The 9,959-nt window shown below is 37.0% G+C and overlaps 1 protein-coding gene across 7 annotated transcripts in view; it reads right to left on the bottom strand.

The window, feature by feature from the left end:
- The window catches only part of Cep112 (centrosomal protein 112), a 521,506-nt gene extending 521,113 nt beyond the window's left edge, over positions 1 to 393 (bottom strand). For 3 of the 7 annotated variants that reach the window (XM_010616816.3, XM_010616812.3, XM_010616814.3), the window contains exon 1: positions 117 to 393. The gene's annotated coding sequence lies outside the window, so the exon portion shown is untranslated. The remainder of the gene's footprint in view (positions 1 to 116) is intronic. The other 4 variants (XM_010616809.2, XM_010616810.2, XM_010616815.3 and 1 more) reach the window with 2 other exon arrangements.
- Between the last annotated feature and the right edge of the window lie 9,566 nt (positions 394 to 9,959).

Here is a 9,959-nt window from a genome sequence, read left to right as displayed (position 1 = left end):
CGCCCTCCCCGAACGGGGCGGGGCGGCCACCCCCGCGCACAATTCCACTCGGGAACCCGGGGAAGGGAAAGAGGGGGTTAAAACCAGAAAAAAAGAGAACCTGACGGCGTCCCTACCTGCAAGCCTTCCGCTCCGCCGCCAACGCCCCCGCTGCCGACGCCGCCAAAAGGTTTCAAACCTTTGCTAGGTCGCCGCTGCCCAGCAGGCCGAGGGCGGGGACTCCCGGTTTAAATTCCCCGCCCCCTGCCACACCTCTCCGCCGCCGGCGGATGCTGAGCGCCGTTGCCGTGGCGACGCTACCGGTTACTCCTTCCACCGTCTCCTCCCCCACCTTCCAAGGAGCGAGGGGATTTCCGCCCTCGCGTTTCCCGGTCCTAAAGTGGTGGAGTGCGCGCTGCGCCGTTGTCAGGGCGACGCGCTGGTTAGCGGCTACCACTGCCCCTCAGACTGGGGGCGGAGACTTCCGATCCGGCTTTTCCCCGCCCTCCTAGTAGAGGCGTGCGCGGCCGCAGTCGCAGTGGCGACGCTCTAGCCCACTGCGAGAACTACCGCGTGTGTTCCCTACACTCTCGGGCATCGTGCTGAGAGGGTACTTTAGGAATACTTTAGGGGTGGTGGTGGAAAAAATAATTAAAGGGCAAGGAATATGTGATTGCTGGAGAATGTTAACAGAAAAGTGTGTCCATTTTTCATTCTTTTGGACACACATCGCCATTGAAGACGTGAAGCAAGTGAAAATTACCCCTGATATCTCATAACCCGAAGTAAAGAAAGATATATATATATCCTGGGGAAAAAACTGACCCCAAATTTTGAAAAGAAAATATGCACTCCCGTAATCCCCACTGTGCAGAAGGCTGAGGCAGGAGGATTGCAAGTATCAGGCTAGCCTGGGCAATTTTGCAAGACCCTGCATATTTTTAAAAAGACTGGAGGTGTAGCTCCGCGTTTCCCGGGTGGAAAGGAGGTTTCTGTGTTTCCCAATTGTGTAAATTTTGTGAAAAATAGTAACTTTAAGTCGGTAAAGGACTTTTGCTCTCCCCAAGAAGTCGCATTCACTTCAGCACTTAATGTGTGTATTACTGTGCAGTGGTATTCTTCGGTTTCTTTCACATTTGTAGGAGCTCTGACTTTTTAAACGGCAGACAGAAACAATTTAAATTATAAAAATACTGAAATGAAATTCAGTTTACTACTGTTTTTTCATCTAATTTCACAACAGGATTCTTTTTGCAAAATTTTTAATGTACTCATTGTGATGCCAAACCTAACATTAGGTACAGCTTGAAGCATCTTTTTAGTTTTTCATAAAGAAAAAAAGATTCATTCATGTGAAACTAGTTACTTTCAAGATTCCAGAAAGAAGTTACATTCTTTTCAAGGTACTCTTTCAAACCCATCTCACTAGAAGTAAACGCCAACAGTCTTTCATTGTTTCCAAGACAAATCATGCTATAAGAGAAAAAGGGGTATAGAATGCTTTAAAGAATGTTGAATTTAAAAGCATTTTTGAACGTGCTTGTAGCTTCATTTGCACTGAAAATCAAGGAAGCAAAACCCAAGTATGCAATTGTAAAATGTAACTAGTCAGTGTGGAAATTGCTTATTTGTCAGAAGATAAAAATTTTTAAATGCAGGGGTAAGGGGAAAAAATGAGAACCAAGACCTGTCATGTAAAGGTACAAGAGCCCAATGATGAATGTAACTATACTGTATACCTAAAATGTACCAATAAACTCAACGAGGAAAAAAAAGTACCACAAAAAATTTTTTAAATAAGAATAATTTCAAAAACATAGCATGAAGACTACAGTTAATGGCAATGTATTGCATTCTTGAAAATTCCTAAGGTGGTAGATTTTTTTAGTGTTAGCACAAAATCGGTAAGTAGTGCATATGTTAACTAGGTTGACTTAGCCATTGCACAATGTGCACACACTTCAAAGCATAATGTTGTCCACCATAATATATGCAATTTGTTATCCGTTTAAGAAAGACACATAACCAGATTGCAGAAAGAATATGAAAAGAATGTGCCAAATGGTGTCTAAATAAATATGGACAGAAAATGATAGATTAAAAAAGGGAAGATCAAAGGAAAAGTGTAGCAAGGTCAAGTTTGTTTTAGAGGAAATAAGGAAAATAATTTTACTTCCTTAATATCTATCCTCCAATCTCTCCAAAAATAACTCTATCTTAGAAACATTGACATAGACATGAAATTATGATATTCATATTTTTCTCCTCTAACACATTTTAGACTTGAGGTTTCAACAACTTCAATGTGAAATTATCTGATAATTATAAGGATTATAAGTAATAGTCACATTTTAAAGAAAGTACAAGACACAAGAACAAATATTAATGATTTTAGATCACTGTGGTAGATTGTCATCAGTTCATTATTTCCACTCATCAAAAATAATCTGGATTAACTATAAAGAAAAAATGAAATTTTTCTTCCTAGACTGATATTTTGAATTGCAGTTTTAAACTATAAAATCTCATGTTAATATAGAAAAATTGGAAAATATTGAAAGATTTAAAGAAGAAAATAAAAATATATGTAATCCTACCATTAATAATAACCACTTTAATATTTTTATACATTTACTCAAATCTTATCACTACATTTATCTCTATTTTAATATCAACTTATTCCATCATTTGAATATAATTCACTTAATAGTCTCCTATGACTATTAAATTTTATTCTTTATATAATGCAATAAATGCTGTTGAATAAATATATCTTTGTTGAAGTTTCAGTTATCTCCATATAGGAGACTCTTAGGTGCATTAAAAAAAAAGTATTAAGACACTCTGGGAGCCTGAAGGAGGAAGATGGCGAGCTAGAGACCAGCCTGGGCAATTTAACAAGACCATGTCTCAAAATGTGGCTCAGTGCAAAGACCCCGGGTTCAATCCCTAGTATACTTTCCCTCAGCTACTGGGAAGCCGGAGGCAAGAGGAGAGCAAGTTTGAGGATAGTCTGCAAAGCTTAGTAAGAATCTATCTCAAAAAATGAAAGTGCTAAGGGCATAATTCAATGATAGAGTGCTTGCCAAGCATGGCTGAGCCCATGTACCACCAAAAAAAAAAAATTACTAAGAAGTATTTTGCAATTGTACAATCCCACTCAACAGTCGTAAGAGTGGCTGAGTCACCTTAACAATTATTTTGGTTTATTTAAAAATAGCGTATCTTTTAATTTGACATTTTCTACTATTAGAAATTTTAAAATATTTTTATTACTCCTTTCATTCTTCTATTATCTCTTTTGTCCTTTATTCTTTTTTGACAACTTTGACCTGAGATAGAGATATCCCTCAACTTTCAATTTATACTTCAAAATTATCAGTGGATTTTTATACGGTATTTATGCATAAGGCTTACATGGTAATCAAATTTTAATCAGTACTTACTCATTTTGAATAAAGATACTGTGTCACCAGAATGAAAATATGAATGACTTAGCATACCAAGAATTGTTAGCATAATACTGTTATTATTGTTATTATTATTATTATTATTATAAAGTTACACACTAGAGATAACCATAAGATCAACCCCATAACCATTAAATTACTTAAATTGGATGGGAAATGATTCAGGAATTTCTTTTAACAGACAATGGTAGTATAAATTATACCACAAATAGATCCAATATAAAGAGAGTGGAAACCAAGGATTAAGAGGCATATTTTCTTTTCTTCACTACCGAAAAAAGAGTCACTACCTTTAGCACAGTAATTCTGGATTCTTTCCTTATGTCACCACTAAGCAATAGTCACCATTCAATTGCTACTTCTGCTATGTACCCTACCTTCTTGGGGCAATTCATGATAATGGCTAATGGCTTTTAGCAGAAATAAACTGGCTCTTCCTCCCTCCCCTATATCTCTATAGATATATAGAGAGATATAATTACTTGATCTATATGCTTCAGGATTTTCAAGTAGAGAGACAGACACCAAGGCCTTTTTCCCAAGAAGCAGCTTTATTCATGCCCGCAGTCACTCAGCAGATTCATATTCAAAGTCTGAGCGCCAAATATGGCATAGTTGCACCCTTTCATACAATTTTTATGTTTTTGTCTCCCTTATATAGCCATACACTAACATTTTAAAGACCAATTGGGTATACATGAACATTCTGCAGTCTGAGTGGGTATGATTTATGTTAGAGTTACATCACAACTGCACATGTGTACACAAATGCTGATATTGCTTCTTTGTAAAAAGTTCCCACTGCTACACATGGTTAGGGGCGCTATTCATACGCTTCAAAATTATCAATATATATCCTTAGCCAGTACCCATACAAAGTAGCAGCCAACTACTAGGGCACTTCCCAGGCTCAGCTATCAAATAATCTTTTTTATTCCAGCACCAAACTGTAAAATTCCAGACTTAGTGCACAGTTATCTCTAGGAAGCCACAGGGAGACATCATAGTGTAACAGTGGATGAATAGTACAAAAGACATAATTCTCAAGTTTAGGATATCTGGCGCTGTCACTTATTAGCTGTGTAACGTGCATAAACCAAGTTCTACAACTTCTTTGATCTTCAGTTTTTTATCTTTATTATAAGATTTAATTAACAGAGTTGAGATACTCTTTATGGAAACTTTTGCACCACGGCTGACGCAGAGATTTCAACATCAAGTCTTCTCTTTTGAGCCCTTGGAAACTTTATAAGGGCCACTAGGAGGCAGCAGTAACACGCAAAGAACTAATAATCTCACATTCACAGGATCATGTACAAGGGCACACGTCCACATACACAAAGAGCACATTCAAACGCACACACTCATGTGCGTACCGTGTACAACATGCATACACTTAAACACACACAAGGGGCAAACATGCTAAGACACTTGCATACCAACCCCCATGCACACAAGCACACAGACACATGTGCACACACAGACTGACACACACATGTGATTTCCTTAATCTGTATTCTTTTTTCTTCTATCTTTTTCATGCTTGGTGTAGGGATTAAAGCAGGAAAGAGCTGCAATGCCTTTCATGACAGCTTTAGGATCACTCTCCACCATTTGGCCAGTGTCTTGCAGTCAAAGGAGATTTGCTTCTAATTCTGATTTAAATAAATTCAATTGGTAATGGATAATAGAAAAGCTTTGATGTGAAAGGATTCCTAAGGTTGGTCATACATAACTATCACTAAAATGAAATCTGAATGCTGAGACTAAGGTAGAATCACTGATCTACTTTTCCTTCCTTTTGAGCTCTGAGCCTTGCCTAATGCCAATGATTGTGGAGATGTTATATCCTTAATTCCTCATAGAAAGTCTGGATAACTAAAAACATAAAAATAATGCCATTCTTACAAATAGACTGATGAAAAATTTGAATTAAAAAGGTAGAAAGCACAACATATCAATGTTTGAAAGAGAGATCAATAATATTTGAAAGGCTATCATCACGTCAGTATCACTTTCATATGATTATTTTGAGGTTTAATTCATGTAAATTGCTTGCCACATTTTTGTGGTAAATTCTCATTAAATATAAAATATTATTGAAAGAAGACAATGTCCGCTCTTTATTGTTTTTCTTTTTCAGACACTTTAAGTGTCTTCATTCTCCCCGCAACAAAACTTTTACCATTTCATAAATGAGAAATATATTTAGATAACTTAAGAAATTATAAGAATGGAGGCAGGATTGGAACTCAGGTCCTTCTGATTCTAAAGCTCCAGCTCTTACCACAAAGTTATAACACCTCATGTAGAGAGGAAGCAGTATTTTATGGGCTCTGCAGAAGGCCCTGAATAATTAATGTAGGTCATAATGTAGTGTAAAAAACATTGTTGCAACCAAAAGCGAGCAGCAATTGAAAGGAAAACTTTCCTTTCACATAAACATCTTAAATGTATATGGATCTCATAAGAGTTTTACAATAAAGCAAAAGCCAACATAATTAAAATTTAAAAATAGAATAACAATTTTTGCTGAAAGTGGAAACATTTTTCTCTCAAGAATTGATATAATAAATAGATATAAAATAAATCAACATATAGAAATTTAAAAGCACTATCATCAAGTTGACTTATTTGATATTTATAAAACATTGTATCCCATCATGTCAAGCTGCACATTATTTTTTTCAAGGAAATGATAAATAATAACTAAGAAAAATAACCTATAGGACCATAAAATAAGTTAAATAAATTCAGAATATTTTCTGACCACAGAAAAATAAACATAAAAAGGCATGGAAATTCAATAAATATTTGGTAATTATGTAACACACTTTGAAATACCACCTATCAGAGAATAAATCACAAAGAATATTAGAAAATAGAATTCAAAGATAAACAAAGCATAACATAAAAATCTGTAAGACTCTGCTGAGGCAGGTTTGAAATAGAAATGTATAGCTCTAAATTTTAATATTAAGAAAAGAATAAAGCCTTAAAATCAAGTTCTTTGGAAGAAATTCAGTAAAATTAGTTATACCTAGTTACAATGATCAAGATAAAACGAATGTACAAATGACAAAAAAAATATTAGAAATGGAAGAGGAGACATTAATGCAAATACCACAAACATTAAAAGGGCAATAAGAAATATTATGAACAGTTTTATATCCCCAAGTTCTACAACTTAAAAAATGGTTCATTGGAAAAATACACACCAAAACCATAATAACATACTATTTTACCCCCAGAGGTGTGACTAAAATAAAAACAACAACAAGTGTTGAAGAAGATGTGAAGAATTCTCACACATCGCTGATGAGCTAGTAAAATAGTGAATCCACTTTGGAAAACAGTCTAACAGTGCAAAATGTTAAGTACAGACTTACCATGTAACCCAGCAATTCAAGTCTGACTATCCATTGATATATGAATGAATAAACAAAATAGAATATTCTCCTGCCATGGACTATTATGCCATTAACAGAAGAGATTGAACACCAATGCCTGCTGCAACAAGGATGAGCCCTGAAAGCATCCTGTTGAGTGAAGAAAAGCCAGACACAAAGAGCCACGAATTATATGTAAATTGTACACAAATTGTAAAATATTTAGAATAAAAAATCTATAGGAAGAGGAACAGATTGTCAGAAAATGAAGCAGAGAGGAATGGGAAGCAACACTGTAATTTGGGTCTGAAACGCCTCCCTCACAAGATCAGTAACTAGGCAGGGATGTCTCTTCCTTATATTTCCCTTAAATATTGTACTGATGAAGAGTCACCGCATGAACAAGACAAGGCACAGAAATGAAAGGTGTACAGATGAAGAAGAAAGAAACCTCCCATTTACTACATCCAACATGATGTTTATAATAAATCTTAAGGAATCTATTTTTAAAAGGCTATTACAACTAATAACTGAACTTAGCAAGGTCATAAGATGCAAGGTCAATACACAAAAACCAAGACTATTGCTCTATACTAGCCACAAAATTTTAAGAAATTAAATTTTAAAACAGTGTAACTTGTAACAGTATGAAGAAGCATATTAGATATCAAGGAATAAGCATAATGGAATTCATAGCAGGCTGAAAAAACTAAGAATATTCATGGGAGAAGTTGTGAACATAGGACACAAAGTCAATATTGAAGAGTCAGCAGTCTTATACATTAAAAAATAGTTAAAGGGTATGATAATGGAAAAACTCATTTACAACAGCAGCAAAGGAAGGGAAATCCTTAAAAGTGATCATAAGAAATTTGTGAAATCTACAGAAAATCTACAGAAAAGGCATTGCTGAACGATACCAAGGACTTGATAGGAAATATATAAATATGTGCATACTGGGCCAGGGATTTAGCTCAGCGTTTCCGCCTCCTGCCTCCCAAGTGCACGGATCCAAGTTTGATCCCCAGTGCCCAAGAAGTAAATAAATAAATGAATGCATGTTATTTCCTACTTCTGTGAATACACAGAAGCAGTGACACCTGGTAGCAACAAGAATACTTAGAGACGAGGAGCTCTTGGTTTCTCAAACTCAGCTCACTTGAAAAATAGTTGAGGTTTAGAAAGTTCAAGATCAGCTTGGGACATTTCATCTTCCCTATTAGGAAGGAGATATTCAAAGAATCCAGAGACAAGGGGGCAGGAGAGCAGCCTTGCCACTGTGGTGTGTTTGTCCCCAACCAACCCTATGCCATGATTCCATGCTCTGGCTGCTTCAAACCACCAATACTAGCCAGCTCTGCACTTGGTTCTTCTCAGCACAGGGCTGACGAGGCACTGACCAACTGACCAACCTGGCCAGCACCCCAGGAGAGAAGGTAAGCTCTGAAGAGTCAGCAGCTTCAGAGAGAGACGATGGATGAGACAACAGCGCTAGCCCCAAGAAAAGCCTACAGTTACTGCAAACTGCAAAAACAGAATGACGTTTTACTCCTTCACGGCACAAAAGAGTCAGAGAAGAAATCGGGTGCATTACCCACCATATTGCCAGGGAGAATCCACTTGGGAATGGATTGATTATGCAGAACAACTATACTACGGCTTCACTCTAGGATTTCCAGTGTTATGCTACCACAGTGACTAGGTGAGAGGCAATCACAGAAGACAGATATGGAGAGGGTGAGGGCCGGACACAGATCTCCTGAGAAGTTCAGGTTCGGGCCAGGAAGAACAAAGGGACCTGCACTCCCTCCTGGAAGGTCAAGCCTTGTGGATGTGGCTTTCAAAAGTGGCTGGATCTGAAGGTGGTGACCTTGAGTCCAGTGATCTACTTGAGCTACCACCCTGCTGCCCACATTTAGCAGAGACCAGTGGTCTGATTGCTTTCCCATATACCTGTTTAATCAGGGATGTTCCTTGGATTGCATAGTTGCCACATTCTGGGGTTTACAGACAGAAGGTCCTGGAGCAGTGAGGAGAGAGGGGACCACATCACAAACCTGCAGGCTATAAGCTGGGCAAAAAGGAATGTGGCTGGTTAGATTTAAAGATTGTAGGACATGGAAAGAAACCACTCATTTGGAAATACAGAGGAATTTTTTTGATCCTTTTTTTCTCCTTTATTGTGTTTGTTTGCTTGTTTGTTTTGCTGTTTGGAGTCCCCCCTCCCCTTTTCCCTTCCTTTTTTACCTTGTTTTTTTCTCTCTTTTAATTTTAATGTTTCCCTTTCTTCCTTTCATTTGCATTTGTTTATTTGCTTTTTTTTTCTCCTTTTTCTTGTTTGGTCTTTTCTGTTACTTTTGTCCAATACTATTAGTTTCCTTTTACTACTTAATATGATCCTTTATGTCACTTTTCTTACCTCTTCATCTTCCATTGCTTAATTTTTCAAATTTTACTTTTTCATACTCCCATTCCCCAATCCTCTGTTTTTACCAATACAATCATTAAGTTCAATTACTGTTGAATACTATTCTATTGTTAATAAAGGTAAAGTTGTTCCACTTAGAAGATATGTTTTCTAGGTCAATATTTGGTTTATCTAAATGTTTATACTATAATCATAGATTTCCTTTCTATGGTTGAGAATGGTCATTATTGATTCTTAGGGTATGTTCATATCCAGTTTGTCTTTGGCATTATTATTGTTGCTGATTTTATTACCATAGCCAAAGTGACACAGTTGTTGCTATCAGTTGATTTTCTCTGTATGCTAATGTCTGAATTGCCTTGGTGTCATTGTCCATACTGCAGCCCATTCCAGCAGAACTGAGTACTGAGCCAAATAAACTGAAGCCTCCCCTTCCAAATAAACAGAGGTGGAAGGATCCTGAGATGGGAAACAAGGCCTACAGTTACGTAGGGCCACTGTGGTTCAGTGAGAATAAGATACTAGCTAAAGAGGTGTCCATATTAGCAATAAGTCTTCCATTATAACCAATGCAGAAACCTCAGTACAGAAGACAAATGAACATAGAAACATGAAAAAAATAAAAGGCAACAAAATGTCCCCAAAACTCCCAACTCCCCTTAAGTAAATCCAGTGGGTATCTTGGAGGAGGAA

The sequence above is a fragment of the Fukomys damarensis genome, unplaced genomic scaffold (genome assembly GCF_012274545.1).
Source record: "Fukomys damarensis isolate Sample0158 unplaced genomic scaffold, DMR_v1.0_HiC HiC_scaffold_23, whole genome shotgun sequence".
Classification (NCBI taxonomy): domain Eukaryota; kingdom Metazoa; phylum Chordata; class Mammalia; order Rodentia; family Bathyergidae; genus Fukomys; species Fukomys damarensis.
This window is presented reverse-complemented; position numbering and strand designations above follow the sequence as displayed.